The sequence below is a fragment of the Grus americana genome, chromosome 1 (assembly GCF_028858705.1).
Source record: "Grus americana isolate bGruAme1 chromosome 1, bGruAme1.mat, whole genome shotgun sequence".
Taxonomy (NCBI): Eukaryota; Metazoa; Chordata; class Aves; order Gruiformes; family Gruidae; genus Grus; species Grus americana.
In genome coordinates, this window is record NC_072852.1 from 43,079,773 (window position 1) to 43,103,493 (window position 23,721).

At 40.4% G+C, this 23,721-nt stretch overlaps 1 protein-coding gene across 7 annotated transcripts in view; it reads right to left on the bottom strand.

The window, feature by feature from the left end:
- The window catches only part of OSBPL8 (oxysterol binding protein like 8), a 95,292-nt gene extending 73,709 nt beyond the window's left edge, over window positions 1–21,583 (bottom strand). For 3 of the 7 annotated variants that reach the window (XM_054841196.1, XM_054840792.1, XM_054840532.1), the window contains exon 1: window positions 21,419–21,582. The gene's annotated coding sequence lies outside the window, so the exon portion shown is untranslated. Of the gene's footprint in view, window positions 1–4,351; window positions 4,455–20,818; window positions 20,884–21,418 lie in introns of all 7 variants that reach the window. The other 4 variants (XM_054840967.1, XM_054840705.1, XM_054840619.1 and 1 more) reach the window with 4 other exon arrangements.
- Window positions 21,584–23,721: the final 2,138 nt, after the last annotated feature.

Below are 23,721 nucleotides of genomic sequence, written 5' to 3' on the forward strand. Positions count from 1 at the left end.
AGAATTTAGTTTTCTTGTCTTGGCAGAAGTGTCTCTTCTTGATATTAAAATAGTGTTGATGACCTAAGAGATGGCCTTCATTTGGATTTCTTTTGGCTAGCACTAGAAGGTAGTTTCCACAATTTCAAGATACAGGATATCCGTATGAGAATTTAAGAACAAAAGGTCAGAGAAGCCTACTGCAATAGGAAAAACCCTAGAAATTCTAACTTAAAGTAGCAGCAGGTTCAAACAGGCAGTGATGGTATCTGGCTTACACATCATGGTTTATTAAAAAGATTTAGAAAGTCTAATTTAGATTTCCATTGTTTATGCCAAGTTTAATTTTTTTCACTTTACTGCTTGCCTAATTAAAATGAACTGATGAACCCAACTTCTGGGTTTTTTAGGTGTCAGTGTTATTCTACATGCTTGCAATTCACAATGTTCATAGATTGGGGGGGTGGTGTGGGTTTTTGTCTGGGTTTTTGTTTCAGAGGTTTTTTGGGGGTACTGAGGGGAAGTGGATTTTTGTGGGGTTTTTTTTCCCGTTATTGTTCAATGTGGGTTTTCTAAGTCATGAACAAATATTTCAAATAGCCTTTGTACAGGCTTAATGAGGACTTGTGCTTTTAGCACCAAACCTCCAAGCTCGTCTTTCTGAAGCTACTGAGTAACTGCTGATCAACTTTTCTTTGGAACTGTTGCAAGGATCTCATACAGCTTTTAGTTTAACAGGATGAACCAAGAGCATTTAAACAATATAACCTGATGCACAGGAACTGTAAAATATTATTGCATTGCAGACTTGGCAAGTAACCTAACGCTAGACCTTGTTTCCCCACCCATTTCTATTTAAGAAATTACATGGTGTCCCCCACACACACCACTTCTTTGGGCAATGAGAAGCACCTCCCCTGCCACAAGAAGCAGTGATGGAAGAGATACAAATGTCATCAAGTGACAACTTACCAGCAATTCACAGCCCTCAGAAGTCAGCTCAATATTGCTGCCTAATGTAAGATAGGTAACTCCTCACATTCTTTGCAACAGTAAGCAACTTACATAAAAATAATTTTTGCCAGAGCTGAAAACAGAAGCCAAGCCTTTCACAGCTCAAAGCCAGCCCTCAAGCACAGGAGTTAAACATATTTACCCCCAAAGCTATCCCATTTCTGAAGAATAGAATGCTTTTTGCTCCTGGTACTGGAAGGAGATACCAAGGTTCTCAGTAGCAAGAACCCCATGTTATCAGGGTACGTTTAATGTTCTGCTTCAGGGACCAATATAGAAGATACTAAATTAATTCAAACAGTAAAGAAAGTATGTGTCACAGTTGGGATAATAGGGTTCTGTTCCTTGACAACCAGGGAGTGGTTGTAAGGTCACTTCATACAGCACAGACAGGAAAACAAAGTCCTGACACTTCCTTGGAAGTTCTTTGAAATGTTTCAGAGAAGAAAACAAAGAGGGAAAAAAACCAACTAACATCTTGAACGAGAATTATTCCATTCGGGGCCAAACAAATATTAAATAGACAAGGCACCACCTCTTGCCCTTCCACCCAGTCAACTCAAGTACTGGGAATTCTCTTTCCCATGAAATGGGTTAATGGGGCCATCACATAGCTTGAGCATGTGATTTGAGTGCTATTGTCTCAGCTGTGCAATCCCACAGGACTGTACGATATGAAGTTTTGAATCCTGCTTCCCCACCAACCTCTATCCACCCCCTCAATACTCAGCTAGTTAAGGGGAGTCGGAACAGCACAGTGCAGGTCGCGAGAGAGATCGCACAGTTTGGGAGCCCGGGCACAGACTGAAGACAGACACAAATGCCTGCAAGGAAGGATGCAAGGCTTGTGAGCTCCAGCAAATTCAGTTGGTGTTTTACAATAAATAAGGGGAAGAATACTTCCAAGACAGAATGTATTTATTTTTTAAAAGCAAAAAAACTATGTTCTTCCCTTCACAGCATTACCTCATTCCAATAGCGTCACCAAAACTGACAAGAGTTATCAGTTTAATAGCATTTTATAGTTTACTGTCATAGTTAACATCACACACAATACCAAGATAACACTACCTTAACTACCAAGATAACATTAGCATAAAGCAATTCAACACCCTGTATCTCCACCACAGCAGTTAACTAAACCTGTAAGTATCATGTTACACATTTTATTCCCTTGAAGGCAGCTTACGCATCTATTTCAAAGTCTAGCATTTAAGAAAAGAACAAAACACCAATTTCCACGCTTCACGATGTAAATGGAGCTAGGAAGCAATACCTCAGGTCTCAAAGATATAACTGAACAGAAAAGTATGTCCCAACTTACAGCCAAGCATCTGCTTCCTGGGGCACATCACGTATCTGATGCTCATTTTCACACATTGCACTGAGATGTCAGGAGGAGGAAAACTGAATGTACCCATTTACATTTCTTGCAGAAGTAGCTGTAAGAATAACTGGTGCTACATGTTTCCAACCATGTGCTATGCTAAAAGGGGTGACTGGAGAAATCTCGTGTCCTGCGTTTTCATCTATTATTAACAGAGTGCCCAGACTGAATATCCCAAACTGGTCAGAGATACAAAGTAGTGAACTTCAGCAGGTACATTGTACTTAGAACTAGAGGCTTTAACTTTTAAAAACTCTGATTTATCCAAGAAATCTCATAATGCACATGTAGGAGAATAAAGGTTTGTTGGTTGGTTTGTTTTTTACCAAAACTGTCAAGCAAAAGCACATGTAATACTGATTTCAATTAAAGCAACAGATATGCAGAGCCCCCTATCCTCAAAAACACCTAGGCATGTGTAACCTTTCCTGTGAGAAAGGATTTTGTTCCTTCGTTTTGCAGTCCTCAGAATTCGGAGGATGAGCTGCCCTCTCCTCCTAATGATCGCAACTCGAGAAAAAAATATAAGCCAGTAGCTCGTAATGCAATGGCATGTTTTACGTGACTGCTTTTAGAAAGTCTCTGACATTCATAATTTAAGCTTTTTTATATTCAGATTGTCTGCAACACACATGGAGTATGAAATTAAGACCTGGTAACTCCAGGAGTCCTATTAACTTCATAAAATCCAGATTTTAAGTGAATAGCCACTTGGATATGTCAATGCCATTTATAACCACCAAAGTGTAAAATAATTGAGAAGCTGCTTATCCACCAAAACAACCTAACCAAGATAAGCACACAAGCATTCCAGTTAGATGATAAAGTAATAAGCCACTTTCACCTCCATGAGAAAAGCACTGTGCCAACACTTCACATACGATGAGAATTGACTATTTCCAAATGTTGATAAGTATAATTAACCTTCATAACCCTGTCTTTGGCCTTGAACATTAAAGCTGAATTCAGCTTGAAAACCAATTAAAATGCTAAGCAGTCTATCCACTTCAGGACTGGAGAATGGCATACTGCATTCAATTAAAAAAAGCACAATTGTCTCAGACACCTTCAAGGATCTATTAGTTGTTTTAGTAAAATTCATTAATAAATCACATTTTAACAAGAAACAAAGAATTCTTCAATTCTCCATTAAGACCCTGAAACATTTAAGGTTGATGAAGGTACTTTTCTGATCCTAGCAAAATTGAAGGCTTAACAGAAAACAAAAGGCACAGAAATAAAGGATAAAGATGAGCTTGCTGGGCTATGAAGTTTGATTTTGCATTTTCATGCTTATCTGCAGCAACACATATTACTTGTATCAATATGGGCCAGAAGTCATTCTCAGCTTCCACAGCACAGTTCACATTCACAAAGCTTAACTTCATTCTCCTCCAGTAAGGTACCCTTATTCATTCTGCCTTTTGGATTGACTATTGGCAAGGAAAGCTACTTAAAATTTATGTTGCCAAACCTGCTTTTTCTGTGGTTGCCATTTTTAAATAGGCAGGAGGACTAGACTGCCAGATGGACCTGGAATTCTTATTTTTATCCCTAACTGCTTCTTTCCTAGATGGAAAATCCTGGGCTACAATACTAAATTGCAAGGTAAGGTTTCAGACAGACCTCGCATCCAACTAAAAGCCTACATATTGAAAGCTTCATTAAAAAATATAAAAGCACATTTAAGAGTGGTAGCGTCCTTGGAGATCATCTCTGTAAATCCAACTGGCTTTAAAATAATAAGAAACACCATAAAACAACAAGCAATTGCCCATTTTCAAGAATATCTCTACAAGTGGCAGCATTCCAGTTTAGACAAAGTGCTCTAAACTGATCAAAAGTGGTTCTGATCTTTTAAAACATTTTGTTGAATATTAATTTTTTTCTTCTTTGTTGAGACAAAAACATTTTTAGCAACTTTATAATGGGTATCATATTCTCACAAAAGAAAAAAAAAATCACCTTGACCTGCCATGAAATTCATATGCATCAGCTGATGATCAGGCTTCTTTTCAACCCCTTGGTTTTGTTGAAGCTAGGGCAATCCTTATGTTATTCTGTTGCCACATCCCTGAATAATGAAGGGAATACATGATTATAGTCACACTCCTAAATAATGAAAGGAACAAAAGATTATAGTAGACAAACATCAAGCCACTTAAAAGAGCCTTTCAGAGAATCCAGACTCTACATGAGCTATTTTGCATGACAAATACTGTCACAGGTGCAGACCAAAAGTACTCTGCAGCTTTGCTTAAAAGTAAATTGCTATCATTCCTGATTTCCACACTTTCCCATTTGAGCTTGAAATCGTATTATACTAAAAGATTTTTAGGCCAGGTATGAAACTCTGCTCTTTTAATAACATCACAATTTTTCCATGCTAGTCTGTATAGGAGGCTGTCACATCATGACAACAGAAGAAAAAACGGCATCTCTTTGTAGTATCTTGTTGCATCTATTCCTTCACATTAATCACCATTATTAGTGTTTAGTGTCAGAGCAAATAAATCAATGGTGTTTTTTCCCCAGTTAAAACACTAGGTAGAAGCATAACTTTTTTAACAGAAGGAAAAGCAGGTAAAGTGATTTCTGATTCTCTAGCGAATCTGAGCTGATTATCACCATTTTATACTTACTACTCAGTTTTAACATCAGAATTTTGTTTCCAGTGATCTCCATGTTATATCTTAGTGTAACTTCATTCACTACTGGAGTTCAGAGTTGCATTAATTTTAATTTTTTTAATTTATTTTCAAATACACATTATACATCTGCTTAATAAGCATCTGTTCAGGTATTTAGTCAAGATTGAATTCACTATTCATTTTGAAAGCAGCCCCTTTATGAGATGGCTCAAAGTCAGAATCATCTTTGTGTCAAGTTAAGGCATATTTCAAACATTTAACTCCTACAAGGAGTTATCGATATTGCTGTCAGCTTGACAGCTATTGTACATAGTTGTGCTGTAGATGGCAGTATTTTACACAGCTCAGCTCTCTACCTTAACCTGCAGTTAAATAGCACAATATACAGAATATACTATAAGGTTGCTGCAGAAGCTTCAGCTTCAGTGTTTGCAGAACATACCATACATAGTAAGAAAGTACGCAAGATGTATTAATTTGAAAAACGAAATCTTGGTCCCTTCTCAGCCGACTAGCTAAAGACATGTTGTACCATAATGCCAATTAAACATAAGAATTCTAAGTTACTGCAGGTAACAACATCCTTAAAACAGAGACCCAAAATAAACTGTTCCTGTGTGTAGGATCTCAGCACACTCAGACATTTTACTTCAGGTGACCAAAATCAAAATAAGTTTTCCGTAATGGCCTCAAATTCCTGACTAGAAAGTGCTGTTCTGATGTAACAGGGTACATCTGGATCCTCTGGGCTCCCATTTTGCCTGGAATCAGGGCACAGACTTTCCAGAAAATACTGGTCTGTGCAGGAAACACGCCAGTTCGACACTAATCTCTCCAACTTCTTTCTTCAAGATGGCTCTAGTCTGTCAGCAGCAAGCTTTCCATGCAGAACCTCTCTGCAGCAGTCACTTTTGTCTGAAAGGCAACTTTGCCCACTTCATGGCACACATGGCATGAACTTCACAAAAATGAACCATCACTCACTCCTGGAAAACAGAAGTGACATGCATTCAGGTATATATTGCCTTGACCTGTAATTCCCTTTCTTCCTAAAACTTTAACTGGAGTTCTTTGAGAAGGAAACTATGCTATATCCCACTGCTACAACTCTTACAGATTCAATTAAGAGCACAACTACAAAAATCCCATGCTGTCATCATGGTAGGTTCATATTTATTCCGTAATGGGTATAAAACCAGCTCAATCACTAGCAAGTCAACAGTTTTAGGAACTACCTCAACAGCAATTTCAGTGCCCCCCCAGCTAAAAACTCCCTTCTACCTGTCAGCCTCATTATGCATCCCAAGTGAAGTACATAAATGCTAACTCAAACCGGTTCTCCCAGGACACCAAGCATGAGAGCTTCTCATCATAATGCTCACAAATCAGAATTCCTAAGAGACAAGCACTTCCACTCCCTATGAGAAAGGACAGCCTGCTTCTCTGAAGATCAAAATTACTGTCATCACTACTCAGCAAAACATTTGCTAGGAACTATAAGAGGCATGAGACATCAGAAACTGTGATGATGGAGGAGCAGAAGCCAAGACACAATAACATGGCATCTTCAGTAAGTCTGCGAACATAACAAAGTCCAAGGCTGCAACGGAGAGCAGACTCCTATCACTGCATTCCACCAGAGTATCAGCAAAAGGGCTCCTACAAGAGTTGGTCCTAGCAAATAAATTTATACTGGTAACAACCTCCCTGGACACAATACTGGGAGGAATGGAGTGTTATGATTTTTGCTTGTACAGCTCATGCTTGTAGTAATTTGTTTGGGGAGGGAGGATACACTTGCTGACACAAGCACCTCCACTGCAGCTTCTCCCACAGTTACAATAGCATGAACTTTGCAAGTTAAGCAGCAAAGATTACCATGCACAGGATTCAAGCAGAGATATTTAAAATTTCACAACAGCAAAATATGCATTTATGTTGGTAAGCTCAAATCAGTGAACATCTGTATTTTTCTCCAGAGAAAATAAAGAAAAGCAGAACAACAGAGAAGAATGCTACCAGGTTTCTGAGTTGCTAAGACAGATAGGACAGCAGCCAAGAAGAAAAACAAATATGCTACTATATGCCTAAGTGAAAGAAGAAAGACAGGTGCATGGGGCTAAAGATAAAACTATCATGGACATGGAAGAAGATGGTATGGCAAGGTAGTTGTTTGTGATGCTAAACAATGTAATTATCCAAGCAGAAAACTGGGAAGAAAGCTTGGATGGAGAAAAGGCATTTAAAACTGTCAGACAAGTATAACTGGAACAGTTAATGAACACAGCAATCATCTAAAAGATGGCTACAACAGGACAAACATGGAAATCAAAAAATATTTTTTTTATTTTCTTTTTTTAAAACATAGAATAAATTTCAAGTAGACATGATCCTGTAACAGGACAGAGAATAAATCCAGCAGAGCTAAAGAAAGCTTTCATTCAGTATGGATGGCAACAGCAACCTTACGTCACAAGAAGATGGCAGATGCTGAGGTTGGAAAATTCTATCTACTACACTATTAAGTGGTAACATAAAACCCTCATCACCTCTTCTCTCCTCCTCCAAGGCTTAACTCTTGGGACCCTTGACACTGGAAAAAAGGAGGGAATATTTAGCAAGAGCATTCAGATTCCAAGTTAAAACCCTGGTAACATACACACACCTTCCCCTACTCAGGACTTTTCCAAGTTTTCACCAACATGAAATTTGTTTAGTAATTACTTTTCGCTACTCTAGAGTTTCTGCTGTCTAGGCTACCCTGCCACAGAACGCACAGTGCAGGCTGCAGAAGGTCAGCTATAGCAAGTTACAAGTCATGAAAACACCAGCTGCTCCCTGATCAAAAAGAAAAAAACAACCCCACCCCACCCCCCCAGCCAAAACAAAAAAAACCCACCTCCCTTCCCTCCTCCAAGAATTCACAGATAGAGGCTCAAATTCAACATCATCTCTATGCAGGCACTAAACTATATTCAGAAAAATCACACTACGAGTCAAGAGCTTGCTTTTACACCACTTCCCCCAACACCTTAAAGCCATATGAATCACAACAGATGCTACTCATCTTGCAAGAAACACAACCCAAGCTTCTTAAGTCTGAATTTTTAAGATAGAAACATCCACTAAGCAAGCAGTTCACATTTTAATCACCTATGAGAAACTAGCAGTAAAAAACCCAAAAAACCTGATGAAATGACATTGATTATTAACACCGGAAATGTAAGCATTTTTTTAAATCCACAAAAATGCCTACAATGAATATTAGTCCAGACTTATGTGCAATATCTCAGATATGTTTCAGCTATCATTTCTGGACACTATACATTAGAGAGTAACATCAGGTCTCTGTCACTCTAGTTTCCCTTTCCTCTTCCATGCCTGCCAACACAAATGCTTTTGTACACACCATCTTCAGAAAAGGTCAACTGCCAGACAATATTCCGTATTCAGAATTAAAAAAAAAATTAAGTCATTGTCTTTAGTCTATAGTTCTTACAAACAATACAGAATCAAGTTACCCTTTACACTATTTACTTAAGATGCAACCAAGCCTTAGCTTCCTGAAGTTTAAAATTAAAAACAAAACCCAAAAAGCCAGAGGTTTGAGAGGCCTGAGCCTCCTATTGCTACTCAGCAATACCGAGTGACCATGGCGTTAAAGAAGAGTTACTGGTCTCTTTTTCCAAAAGCAGACTAAGCCAGAGAGTACTGTAATTTTTCTGCTGGATCTTCAAAAACCTGATGCATAAGGTCTTGTTGTGAGTTCTGCAGATCAAATGTATTAGAAAGATATGATTTTTAATCGTTCCCAGCATGACCATTGTCATGCTGGTAAGAATTTCAGAGCCATAATGAATTCTTGTACCTGTAATATGAGGAAAGACTCCTCCACAATTTATTGAACAGAATAATTAAGGAACAGAGTTCAGAAATAAACCCACATAAGGGAACAAATAAGAACTACAATGCAGGAAGACAAGTAGAGCAACATCTACAGTATATCTTTCTGAGCTTCCTATTGGCAAATATTTAATCTATATAGCATGTAAAGATAAGTAATTGCTTCTATTTTCAAATGAAAGACTACAGGTGATACTTGGAAGCATTCACAGAACAAAGCAACTGAAACAGTATAGCTGAATGTTGATGTTTGCCTTATTCTATGCATGCCCTGATTCTATCTATGCTACTTATATAACAATTAATAAAATGGTGGTTATTTCAGTGTATTTACATTACAACACAAGTCCTGTTCATAAGTGGGCTCTATTTACAAAAACAATCTGTCAGTCACAGAGGAAAGTGGCTTCAGATAAACAAAAAATAATCAGTTTTCTTCATTTCATAAAGAGGGATCAAATATCATTTCATCATTAATAAAACAGTCAAAAATTATGCATAGCAATTCTGCTCTGGTCACTTTTTATTAACAAAAATTAAATATTTATACTCAACAAATGCTGCGACATACATTCATTGATTTATTATGCTTTAAAATAACTACCACCCAAGCACAACTAGAGGCTGGGAGAAGAATGCATTGAGAGCAGCCCTGAGGAGAAGGACTTGAGGATGTTGGCTGATGAGAAGCTCAACATGAGCCGGCAGTGTGTGCTTGCAGCCCAGAAAGCCAACCTTATCCTGGGCTGCATCAAAAGAGGCGTGACCAGCAGGTCGAGGGAGATGATCCTGCCCCTCTACTCTGCTCTTGAGAGACCCCAGCTGGAGTACTGCATCCAGCTCTGGGGGCCCCAGCACAGGAGAGACATGGAGCTGTTGGAGAGAGTCCAGAGGAGGGCCATGAAGCTGATCAGAGGGCTGGAGCACCTTTTCCATGAGGACGGGCTGAGAGAGTTGGGGTTGTTCAGCCTGGAGAAGAGAAGGCTCCAGGGAGACCTTAGAGCAGCCTTCCAGTACCTGAAGGAGGCCTGCAAGAAATCTGGAGAGGGACCGTTTATGAGGGAGTGTAGTGACAGGACAAGGGGTAATGGCTTTAAGCTGAAGGAGGGTCGATTTAGATTAGATGAGGCACTGGAACAGGTTGCCCAGAGAAGCTGTGGATGCCCCCTCCCTGGAAGTGTTCAAGGCCAGGCTGGATGGGGCTTTGGGCAACGTGGTCTAGTGGAGGGTGTCCCTGCCCATGGCAGGGGGGTTGGAACTAGATGATCCTTAATGCCCCTTTCCAACCCAAACCATTCTATGATATCAAAAAGAACGTTAAAGATAAGTCAAGCTCTGCCTGGGAAGAAAGTAGAAATCAACCAGAAGATACAGAAGGACAACTTTAAAAAGTTCACTGAAGGCAAATATTGTTTCTATGCCAAAAACAGGGAAAAAAGTACTAAAGCTTGTTTTAATTCAACAGGAATATGGCTCTGAAAACCAAAATAGCACAATTTTCTAACCTGTGATCTGACAGTGACCAGAACAGGTCTTCTACAAATTTAAAAAACAAAACAAAGCAAAACCACCCAAAAAACCAAACCCTCTCACACCACAGGCTTCATTTCCTTACACTGATTCTTAGTTTACATAAAAAGAAAGCATGTTTTCCTGTTTCAAGCTGAGAATCAAACGGAGCTGATTATTAAGCTTATAAGAAAATATTCTCATTATGCACAGAGAGGAATAATTGAGCACTGTTCTTTAAAGCACTGACAGTAAGCATGTATAGTAAATATTTAATTCAAGTAGCTGACATGGTACAGACCCATCTGTATGCTCAGGTTTATTTTTCACAGTTTTTCCCTCGTTTTATAGGGCAGCTCGTTGCTTTCCATTCTTTTTTCTACCTTGATTACCATGTATAAGCTTTTTGCTTGGTGCTTCTTTGCCTCTGCAGGCTTTCTTTTTTAATGAAAGGAGAACTTGTTTCATCAAGGGAGAACATTCATTCTTGTTGATGATTTCAAAAATCCATCTGAAAACCTTCCCTTACACTCAGTCATTTTGTGCATTTTTCAAATAGATAGAATCAGCATTTATGTAGAAGATGTTTCTTTTTGCTTGAAAATATCACTGGCCTTAAACCCATGTTTTCCACTGATGATTTTTCTATTCTAATGTAATTGTTTGCATTAAGATTTATCCAGTCCCTTTTCAAGGCAGTACAGGTTAGTGACAGATAGGTATAACTACAATCCTATTTGCAAGCTAGAATCAAGGTACTGTTTTTGAAAAGAGCAAGTAGTAAATCTTTATAGGAAGGTTAGTGTGGGGTCCTTAATTCTGCAAAACAAGATTCAGCTGGTACCTTATTGGCTTCTCTCTACAATCACAAAACCTACATTTTAATTACTGATGAGATTTTCATTTGATCACAAAAGAAGTATTACAAAACTGTGATCTCAGTACAGGAAATATGTACTGTTATATGACTCTTTCAGCTCCCAACAGGTCATAACGGACAGCCTAGCAAAATATTTAGTGTAAATTTTGAAGCTAGAATTACTGACTTAGAATTGCAACTTCTCCTGATGTATTGTGCAGAGTCAATATAGATTTTTTTTTAAGATGCTAATCAAAACAAAGAGGTACCTTGAAAGTCTACAATTTGTATTATATAGATTAATCAAAGTTGCTTTGCTTATCTGTGCAAAAAGCTCTTTCTAAAGGAGACTGGAAATAACATGAAGGACTCCAGGTCACAGCTACCCCTACTATGGTGTTAGCCTGAAGATCTAGCTGAGAGCCCTACGCTGAGGATTGCCAGCTAGCTGTTTACAGGAGGTCATCTGCTTCCGATGTATCACTAGTACACTTCTTTTATACACACAAATATATACATGCATACATGCAGATTATGTTTGACAGGTTAAGCAAGTCCTTGAAGTAAAGCAGATACTACATAGGCACCGTCTGTATCAGATATAGACAGCACATACCACTGTCTCTATAACACAGGCAAGCATATCACTTAAAGCCCCACAAAACAAAACATAAAAAAACCAACCAATCCCCTCCCCCAGTTACTAGTCCTCCGCAGCATCTGAGCTATCTGGAGGGAATACAAGGTTATGATCATGCCGTCTTCTAAAACTATAATCTTCTGAAAACAGCTAAAGCCACGATTAGTCGGTGCCTAGAGTTACAAGAAATAAGACAGAAAATTCCTTGCAGCAATTTAACCATTATCTGTGTAGGAGACCAAGGCAGGAGAAAGATGGTAAGTAACCACTGAAATTGGAACAGGTAGTGTAGCTGGAATTGAGGACAAAGTAGACAGGTCATATCACAAATAAACAGTAATCCCAGATGTCTTTTCCTCAATAAAACTAACAAGTAGAAGGCACTCACCATCCTATGGATGGAAAAGAAGCAAAAAGGCCACCTCAGCAGAGGCAGAGAAGATGCCATTAGGTTAGGAAAGTGATGTAAGTCATCTGCGCTCACAAAAAATACTCCTCCTTTAGTGATGTACACATTACATCTACTTCTAGTATGTTAGATGTCAGCTACAAGAAGCATGGCCAGGTGTTCAGTCACACTAAATTAACCCTACCTGCTGCTTCAGGTAGGAATTTAACAGCCTTACTCAATCCTCCTTGTGCCCGCCCCCCCTCCACATTACCATAACTTCCATGACTTTGCCTGAATTGCAAAAAGACTACAATCAGGGGGGAAAAAAAAAGAAGGCAATACCAAAGAGAAGCACAGAGCATTGTAAGCTCTTCCCATAAGAAATGGAAATAGCAGAAGAGCATATATCTTATTCAGAGACTTACTCATGGTCTGGTGTCTGGAGAGCTGGAAATCACACAAGTCTAAACACTATTATTGATCCTGAAATTTATTCTTGTAGACCTTGGATCTTGGCTCCCCAATATAAGACCTAAATGACTACTACTGATGCACAGACCTCTTTCATCCCCTCCCAAAGGGGGAAGAGAGCATCAAGAAGAATAAGCACTAAGGGAAGAGAGCATTTCTGCATTAACTTCTGCTGCAGCATAACCAGTTACTCCACTGTCCAGCTCATACTAGTAAAGTTTAACATATTATCCAAAATTAGATAGAACCTGGTATACTATATTCAGAATAAATGTATGGTGGCTGTATAGTACATGTGACAAGCCCACAGAGACTAGTCAAAGCCAATTACTGTATTTTCCCCAGGTTTACAGAGCAAAGACTGTTAAAGTTTAGCTGATGTGCTGTACCTCCACGTGCCAGTGTTGGCTGGAAAGAGACCAAGCTATTAGGAACAATGAATTCACACTGAGTCGATGCCCGTTTCTGATCCAAGTCTACAGAACTCTTCCTGTGCAGTTTTTTTCTCCCAATCACACTAGCTATTATTTGAGGTCTTCAACAAATCACTTTAATGCTTTTTCTTTTATTATTATTACTTTTAATTCTGCTTCAGCTTCTACGCAAATTTTGTTTCCTCCAGACTTGGATTAAACATATTAGCAATTACTCAAAGATTGTTTGCTAAAAGGAACAATAGCTGTGCCTCTTATCTTCAGTTCTTGTCATTTTCATCATGCTAATATTTCAACTCAGGATCACCCCTATATTTCTAGGACTGGTATATTAGAAAAGGTAAAGTTTCCCTTAGTTACCATCCTATACACATCATCCTAATGTTGGTGGATACTGTATTCTGTATTTATACATGGACTGCGTATTAATAAGATCAGCGTGTTTTAAGTATTTAAAGTAGTTTGTTGTTTTTTTTAAGTTACTCAGTCTTCTAGATTGTAGAAAAGAATAATTAAGTAATCTTGAGTGTTCAATAGTCTCTCAAAAAAGAGCAGTGCAGCAGCTTCCAGGACTAGTGGGAAAACAGGGTAACACTAGCACTAGTCATAGTAGAGCGCAGAGCAGGTGATTTCTTTCAAAAACATTAAATTATACATCCACCTACTCAGGTGAAAAAGCAGTCTGTCTTCTGAAGTGTTTGGATGGCTTCATAGGCTCTCTTCACCTGGAAATGACCAAAGTCTGAAAAAAGCTTCCCTGGTCCTCCACACCACCTCCACCCAGCACCAATCCTAGCAATTACCTTTAGTTTAGCTCCCAGCTGCAACTCCAGGGAGCCAGGGCCCAGTAAAGCACACGTGCAAAGGCGGCTTCACGTGCAGCAGTCAGGGTGTGGGTGGCAATAGAGACAAGGAGTCAGCACTACCGCCATCTTCCTACACAAGAAGCACAAATATTATCTGTGCCTGTCCTCAAGTTGAGAGATACACCAACAGTAAACTAAGAAAGGACAAATAAATTAATACATCAATCAAATGAGCTGCCTCATTTTCATGCTACACATGTGAGGGTAGGGATGGGGGGAAGAAAAAGTTAAATGGTTTGCACTGAGAGTCAGGCCCAAGTAACATGGACTGCATTATATACATTAAGTCATAATACATTTGTTTCAATCAAAACATTTTCCATGCATTATGCAGTTGATTGCGCTACTCTAAATGGGTATCTAAGCTGGCTCAGTTCAGTTCAGAGACACAAATAAACTTGTTCTTGTGATTGGTTTCCACTAGAAAAAATACTGGAAGAAACATCACAAGAGCTCTCAATTATGCAAAGAAACTGCTTAGATCGAAAGCCTTATAATGCAGCTCTTATTGGACAAAGGTAAAGTCACACAAGCAAAGAAACTGGAAATCTTCTAGAGCCACGTTAAATATTTGTTTTCAGACTGTTAGTCCTTCTACTAGTTCTCCAATGACGAACGATGGTAAACCCACTCTCCTGGTACAGTATGGCGCTGCAGGATTCGACTCTCACAGTTGCAACACAACAAACTGCAGTTTACACAGACTGATTGGTTTAATGTCTAAACAGTATCCTAGCTATCCCTTCTGTGTTTAAGAACAGTATTTACTTTATGCAGTGTAAAGGTTCACAAGTTGCACTAAAACCTCCACTGTGAACAAACTGCCACCTCCTTCTCTCGGCAGCAGTGGTGTCCCACTACACAAGGAACAAGACTCCTACCCTGCTCCTTTCCACCACACATCCCCATGCACGGAGGAGCACGCCGCAGCAGGTCCCTCGGACAGCCACCTCTGAGCTAGGTCTGGAAGGAACAGCTTGCATAGGGGGTGACACACTTCTGCAGATTTTTTCCGAAAGCTTTGCGTGACTGAGAGCAGTATTCTTCCCCATTTCCAGGCACCCACTCTACAGTATTGGTACCACCTGCAGAAACAGACCATGGAGGACCTCTCATGCTATGGCCTGTTTCAAAGAAAACACAGTGGCTCTTAAGCAGATATTTACATCAGAAGTTAACATGCAAGACTAAAGAAAAAATATGCCATTTAGTACTGAAAAGGGCTTATATCCATCACCACGTATGCTCATCCACGATACTGTAACTAGACAAGAGAAGCTAAGCTCTCAAATAAACATGTTTCATAATTCAGTGCCACTTGAGGAGTATCTAATCACAGATTTACAGCATCATCATACATTTTTTTAAAACTTGCAAAGACTGCAAGACCATAAAATCTGAATATATTAACCAAACTGAGATGAATCAAAGCAATGTTTAAGCAAATGCTGCCCATGTTTTACCTTGAAAAATATTCTTTTTGCCTGTAAAAACATCATTTTTACTACATGTCTTAGCAGTAAATAGAAAAAAATTCCATGTAAAATTTCAGGCAAAGGAACTTGCTGTGTATCTGGCAATAAGCGTTTCACAAATCTTAAAACATCACATTTCTCCTTTAGAATGCAGCCAGGAATTTTTTATAATTCATGAACCAGACATCAACTGAATCTATAATTTACCACATAAATCTCGTATCAGCAATATAACACTCTAAGTAGCATCATCTAGTTTTAAGTAATATGTTGTTTGTCTTAACTCTCCAAATCATCTACAAGAAATACAGCATCTAAAGAACACCTTTTTGAGGAAAAATATGCCAACCACTGAGATAAGGCCCTCTCCTTTTAAGTACCTTAAAAAGGTACTTTAAAAAAGACCTACTATACATGAGACAAACTCAGGTGTGGTACAATGCTTCTGCCATTTGAAGAGTCAAGTAAATCATTTACAGGTGTTACTTGTTACTTTAGAGGGGAAAGGAGAAGTGAAAAGTATCTTTTAATTTATTAAAGCTATTGCTAAGATAAATAAAGCATTCTTAAGATATGTAAAGCCCAAGCCCCAGTGAAATACCCAACTCAGTTTATTGGACCACCCACTTACTATCAGCTTTAAACACATGAATATTAAAACCAACCTATTTTCTTCTGATGCATAATTCCCTAACTAGCTAAAACTGTCAATCAAAAAAGTCACCTACAATATGGATGCTTCCCTAAGTTGTACAAGAACACTAAATTCAATAAAAATACTTTTTTCACACGTTTAAATGACCAATAATGTAACTGCACTCCCAAGCCCAAGCCTTTTGGGAAGCAACCTGCTGGTCTTTAGAATAACCTTCAAAATACTATGGCTTCGGTTTGCAAGCAAGCAAAAGATAACTGGAAGAAACAAGTTGTTTTTCCTTATCTCAACTGAATAGTCATATTAACAGCTTTTGCAGTACTACAACACAAACACTGGGTGACAGGATTACTGCACTGGAAAACTTATGAACATACAGATAGCATATGAACTAGCCCAAGCTTATATGCAATGGGAACACTTTAAAATGGATGAATGAACGGTTGAATGTATTTCTGATCTTCCTCTTTTCTCAGACTCCTGTATTGTGTCAAAGTCACTGGAACCTTAAGAACTTCTAAAGAGACAGATGTAGCATTTTCAGTGGATGAAGGATCAGTGCTGACTGATCACCCTGTGCTGAGGGAACAAGCTGAGATAAAATCTCATATCCACAATTAACAGTGTGAAGAAAATGAGGTTTATTTATTCCTCTCCTAACACCAGAAGTCCAAGCTACTTCCTCAAAATGAAAATCTCACTTCCCAAATGCCTTTTGCCATCTGTCAAACAGTTTTAGCTGCTCTCAAGAGGCTTCTTATGCTACTATATACATTACATCTGCAACAGATTTTCTTGTTGTAGAGTACAGATGGAATAAAACGTTGTTTTATAACAAACATAGCAAAATACTGCACTGGATTTCAACTGTGTGCAATCCAGAACCAGTTACTCTGAATAAAACACTTCTGACTAATGCACCTGCTGCTAATCAGTGCCCTATTACAAGCACTGTTTCCTAAACATCACTCACTCAGTTTATGGGGTTCAACACTGCACATACTCCTTCCTTTTAAAAGTCAACGTCAGTCCTCAAAACATCAAGCTCCACTAAGTCTCTCTACTACAGGAGGAAAGTAACAAAAATTAATTGAGACACATTACCAGAAAAGCATGCAACTTGCTGTTCCACAAGCTGGCCAAATGTACGTTTTAAGATAAAGCTACACAGAGCTGCTTCTCCTGTGTCTAAATTGATGGGAGTTTCTCAGGCAGAGAAACCATCTCCTTAATCGGAAGTTAATTTATAAAATCATCCCCGAAATGATGTAGATTCTTCAAGTCAAGGGTCAAAGTAAGTCCACAAAGCAGCAACAATATGACTCCTCTACTAATTCCCAATAACATGAAAGTGAACGTTAATTTTTCAAAGTAACTAACTCATTTTTTCTATGTTCTGGTAACAGTTAGACCTTCCAACACCTAGAAAACTTGTGAAATCTCAATATTTACTCATACATTTTCAATGGAAGCAAAAGGCTTACAAAGCACTTCATGTTGCTCCAGCTATAAACTCTGAGCGTGACTCTCCACTCTCTGTTAATGGAAGAGCTGTAGGCAGCAGAGGGAAGGAAGGAAACTACTGGCAGGCAGAAGTTAAACAGAAATGTTATCAACTTTACCCAAAACACAAGACAAGAGCAAAAGAAGTCACTCAAGCAAAATCCAGAAACAATCCTCTAAAATGAATCAAAGCCTTTGGGAAAAACTTTTGTTGTTGTTGTGGTGGGGTTTTTTGTTTGTTTAAAAAAAAAACCCACACAAAAAAACCACCACCCACACAAAAAAACCAGCCACCAAGACTGTAACCATTACCTCTTGTATCTTGAGAGAGGTATTTCTGAGCTATATTACCATCAGCTACCTGTTATAATACAAGTTAATTGAAAAGGCTGTCTAACAAAATAGAAAAGCTTTATTAATTCAACATCATTACGAGCACATCAGAATGGGAGGGGAGGGGGAAAAAAAAAAGACAGTTCACTCAGTAAAGAATTGTTTGACATTTAGAAGTGGTATTTTTTACTTCCTCACCAATTCGCCAAAACAGCCTAGGTGAAGAACTATGCCATTTCATTTCCTGTAAAAACAGGGACTGCATAAATACCCACCTCAAAAAGCTTTCAGCTACTGCTCCCCTCCTCCCCGACATTGCATCTGCCATAGAAGCAAGATCTTCATTAACAGCATACTGTACTATGAACCACAATTTACTGACCAAGATTTCCACATTACTGTTTGGGGAATAGGATCATCAACTTCTGTGTTTGTACTGCTTCTATCCCATTGTACGTACTGAAGAAAACCCACACTTTTAGGTAGTAAGACTATTCTGTCTGCAAAAAACCAGCTGTCATTATTTCTTCATTGAAGGTCTTTTTCTGCCTTTCTTCACAATTCTCTGGTTTGTTGAACACTAGAAGTTGTTCTGTGTTTAATCATAAATTTGAGTAACCCAGAGCTTGATGCAGAGTCAATTAAAACACCAACCAAACAAAAAAACCCCACCAAATCACACTGCTTGGCCCATTGGGAAGTTTTAAGTGTATGATGGCATGTAATTTCTGCAACAAATTTATTTTCTGTTCTAAAACAGAAGCCCAAGAAACTAACAGATACATTATTTGACAGACAGCCTAAAGCGATAGAAATTTCACAGCATGGGGAGGAAGAAGGGAGAAAAAAAACACCTTAGAAGTCTCCCCTGCAGGCTTCAGGAAACAGAAGTTGTGGGAAATGCAGTGGTGGGGAAAGGTGATGAACCATTAGTCAATGAAGGGACGAAAGCCTAGTAACTCACTTGACACAGTTTATTTAAACTTGGCTGAGGGCTGTATGCAAAGATTTACTGGACAGAGGGGGGCTGGAATGCAACTTCACAGAATACAAAACACGCACATAGTTTCTCATACTAGGTAACTGTACAAACATTTCTTTCAAAGCATAAGAGCAGACAAAAGAAAAAGGGTAAGTACTACATCACCTAAGACCCTTCTTGATCACTTCAACGGAGTTAAAAAATAAAAAGCAATCTAAAAAAGAGTAATCTTCAATAAACTTACTTTCCCCCAAAATTACTTTCTATTAATTTCAGCATTTTATTTCCTTTTGGAGTCAAACCCTGAGATAATACAGTAAGCGGTAATGAAAGAACAGGAGCACATCAGTCTGACTTTCTGTCCCGATTCAGTTCCCTGTAAAAAGCATACAAGTCCAACATTTTTTCCTGCAACATCAGAAAACTCCTCCTTATGTTGTAAAAGTTAACAAGCATTTATGAAACAGAGTCTGAAGTACCCCAGAAGTTCATGCTTGTGGCAGAAATATGAGCTGGATGGCCCTTTGCTTAAAAAGTCAGGTTTTAACTAATTTGACAGCAGCATGTTTAAAAGGAGCTCTTTCCCTGACCCCTGATTAAAGTAGGAAAAAAGATCTATTCATTGCTAGGTCTAAGCAATATCAGTCTCAACAAATTCAGTTTACTTACAACATCTTCACAACTCCACAACAACAGAAAAGAAGCCAAAGAGCCCACAAGTGACCACAATCACACAGCTCTTTTCTCAACTAGTTTCAGTTTCAAAGCAGACTGCATTGAATAAGCATCTGCAAAGGTGGGCTCTACAGCTGCCTTTTAGAAAGTTGTATATTCACAAAACAAATTATTTCAAAGCTCAGGAGTTTTGTTGAAAAACTAGTACATGACTAAAACAACAAACATCCTCAGAAGTTTGCAGGGAACTCTAAAAATGAAAAAACTGACAGAGAATTTTACCTTTTACAGCTACTTGATAGCCAACAAGTGAAATCATGTTCTTCTCCTTTTGTCCCCTTCGTTTAAGACCAGTACTATATCAACTCTAAACTCTCACTAGCTGGAGAACAGACCTGACAAAGACAGGTGGGGAGCAACACTCTACGCACGCTTTTCCTGCTGCCTGTAGTGATTGCTGTGGACTAACGACTCAGTTACAACTACTGTCTTTTCAAAACTTGAAAATTAGGTTGACATTAAACAAGCATCAGCAGGGCCTCAACTGTATTAACACTTAATGGATCAAATAGATTGCCATTTCCTGTGATTAAGTTGAAATGATTGAAGTTAAGAAAACTTCCAGATGAAAATCAGCAGTTTTAAAAGGTTTCCTGCCCTCAGCCCCAAAAACTCTGTTTTGTTTGGACAGTAGTTCACAAGCAGCAATATCTTTACATTAGAAACGTCTTCAGTGACACACAAGAATTGATGGCTTTCCTCCTTTCAGCAAAGTAATTCTATACAGCATTTCTATAACATACAATTTATGAAGACTATTATTTCAAGCAAACGTCTGAAGCTCATCTGAACTGTCACCGAGTACGTTAAGCACAAAATGCCTTTAGACAACATGCGAACACGCTCTTTTGGAAGCGAGCCATTTATAAGGCCTGCTAATAAAGACACAGAAGAGCGGCTGCCAGCAATAAGGGACTAGCGACAATAATGAGGATTTAGGTTTCATTCCCCAAGGCACTGCTCAGTCGGAAGATGATTTTCCCAGTGCGAGGGGAAGGCGGTTACTGATAATCAAAGGAGCTAAATTTTACCTGCATTCGGTACTTAACCCGACTGTTTTCAAACCGTGGCTTGTGAATCCTCGCGGGCCCAAGGTCTAAGCGAGACAATTAATAAAAGCAAGTCGATCGTGAAGTGACTTAAAAGTCCTAAGCCGAGACGCACGGCTTCACGGAGGCGCACTATCGGTTTTAAATAAAACCGAGCTTTATACATAAACACCGCTACGCCCCGACCGCACCAACCGGCCCGGCCGCGGCGTGTGGGGAGCTCTGCTTCCCAGCGCCCGGGCACCGCCAGCGCGCAGCCGTCCCGGAGTTCACCAACCACCACCCCCGGGTGGGCGCAAGGCCGAGCCGCTACCAGAGACCCCGGAGCGGGGTGGGGGGGGGTCCCAGAACCTCCCTCCCGCCCAGTAGAACGCGGGGAGGCGGAACCCGGAGACACTCCGTGACGCCACGCCACCTCCTCCTGCCACCGTCGGCAGCGCAACACCGGCGGGGAGCCGAGTAGCAACACCCCGCTGCAGCACGGGCGGGGGCTCCGGCCCAGGGCCCGACGGGGCGGGGGTCCCCCGCCCCGTCGGGCCCTGGGCCGGAGCCCCCGCCCTCCCACCGAGCGCTCTCTCTCACCTCAACCCGCAGGCAGGTCCGGCAGGAGGCACGGCACGGAAGGGCGGTCCGGCCGGTGCGGGTGCGGAGGGAGGGGTGGGGGCAGCGATCGGGACCCGACCCCTCCCCTCCCCGCCGCGGACTCCGCCTGCCGCGCGCGGTACCGATCGCTTCTTTCTTCCCTCCCTCCCTCACGCACGCGCGCGCGCGCGCATCGCCATGTCGCCCCTTGATCCGCTCATCCGCCGCGGCGGGCGCGAGCGCAGGCGCGCCCCGCCCCGTCAGGCTGCGGCCAGCAGAGGGACCGCCCCCTCCCGTCCCGCCCCGCCCCTCCCCTCCCCGGCGGGCGGCCGTTAGCTCGGCCCCGGCCCGGGAACTCGTGAAGCGGCTCCTTGAACGGGCTGGAGGTCCTTGAAAGACAGAACGACTGCGGCCCTGGGGCCAGGACGCGGTTTGCTGTATGGGTGGGTAGGCTGGCAGTCGCTGAAGCGGGGGTAAAGGCAGAAAGCCGATGTGGTGGAGACTGCGGGAAGCGTAACGGCTCCGGATCTGTGAGACAGCTGAGGGCGGGAACGAGGGTCCGGAGGCCTTTCCGCAAGGAACAAAAGGCACAATATAATCCGACGGGCAATACCAGAACAGTTTGGGGGACACTTGGAGGGAGGCCTGGCAGTGAGGGAGCTACCGAAGTTCACAGTGTTGATGCTGTACTCGTTTCTTCTAAAAGAAAACCCCATTCTGTCAAGCGGCACTATTCTTCCAAGTAGAAACTGTGCACTGTGCAGAGTGCTGGCAAAAGTACAGTCATAAACAGCACGGCAGCACTGTATTAATCATCAAGTGTGGTTTTAAGTAATAACTTAGTAACAGTGGAAATAAAATACACTCTGAACAATACCCATAAATCGGCACGAGAGATGGTCGCCAGTTAATGTACCCACGGGAACCCTGCTTTGGATTTTGTTTTCATCTCAAAATGCAGTTTTAAACATGTCCATAGTAATGCAAAACCACTGTGAGCAGCTTACATATATTATCATATTTAAAATAAAATCAGTGTGTACCTCGGGTGTTCATCACCTGCCAGTTGACATAACCGAAAACAGTTGCGAAATGCTGAATAACTTTTGGAAATGCTGAGCATCTTCTTTCCACTTATTTCAAGGAAGAGCCCTGTCAGTACATTCAGAAAACGTCTGGCACCTTCAGCCCTGACCTGCTAACTAATGATGCAGAAAAGTTGTCAAAGGATTAATGTTTCCAACTCAGAAAATAAGCCTTCTAAATCAATTTTTCATAGAATTATCTGTTGTACCTCAATTATGTAGCAGTGTCGCTAGGAGTCCATGATCTTGGGCTAATGTTCCACTCACAGTCTTTTCATTCTGTTCCATGAATAATCCGAGTTAATTAAAAGGCTGAGTATTCTTTCCTCAGTACTTTTTTCTTTTTAATACTTCTATAGAAAGATATGTATATATTCCTGATGGTGGAAGATTGCTTTTTCTTCTCAGCAATGAGGTATAAAGAGTTGAAAAATACGGAGAACAATTTTGTTTTCATCATTAGATATGAAGTTTCTTTGTACAAGGCTTTCTATAATTAAACAATACCTCTCCCCAAAGTAGGGCCCTGGAATGAGATAATTCACTCCAACAAGAGTTACACACACGGGCTTTCACACTGTAGAGCTTTAATTCACAAGGCTGGTCATGGTCTAGCGAATGGACTGAGTCTAGCTGTGGGAAGCAGTCCTGCTCATGTGTGCAATTCATGACTCATTCATGTCTTGCCTTGTGACAGAGCAATTCTTTTAAAGCTGTTTTCAAGGACACCACATTTCGCACTTTCACACTGTGAGAGCTCCATAAAAAAGGGGGAGTTCTTCAAGTCATGCTAAACACCCACAGATGGGTCACAGTTTCAGATGGCATTGGTTCACTGAGTGAGTGTGCCAGGTGAATCAATAGTACACTTTTTGCTTCTTGAGGTCACCAGTACAGTCCCATTACTCATTCCTTAGCGTCCACTCAGGACCCACAAAGAGTTAATCTAATCCCTTTTTTCATTACAGGATAAAATTTGCAATAATATATCAAAGCAAGCCTTTCACCTCAGTTACCTACAGCTGCTCCTTCCTGACTCAACTCTTGCAAAAGGAAGGGTGAAATGGTGAGCAGAAGAGCTATATGCTGCATGCTAGACGTGAGACTCAGCTCAAGGCAAGAACAACTTCACTAGGAGTGTGGGAGCTTATGACAGCACCTCCATCTCACGGTTCCTTCCCAAGTTCATGTGTTCTCTACTGTGTGTTCAGAAAACAA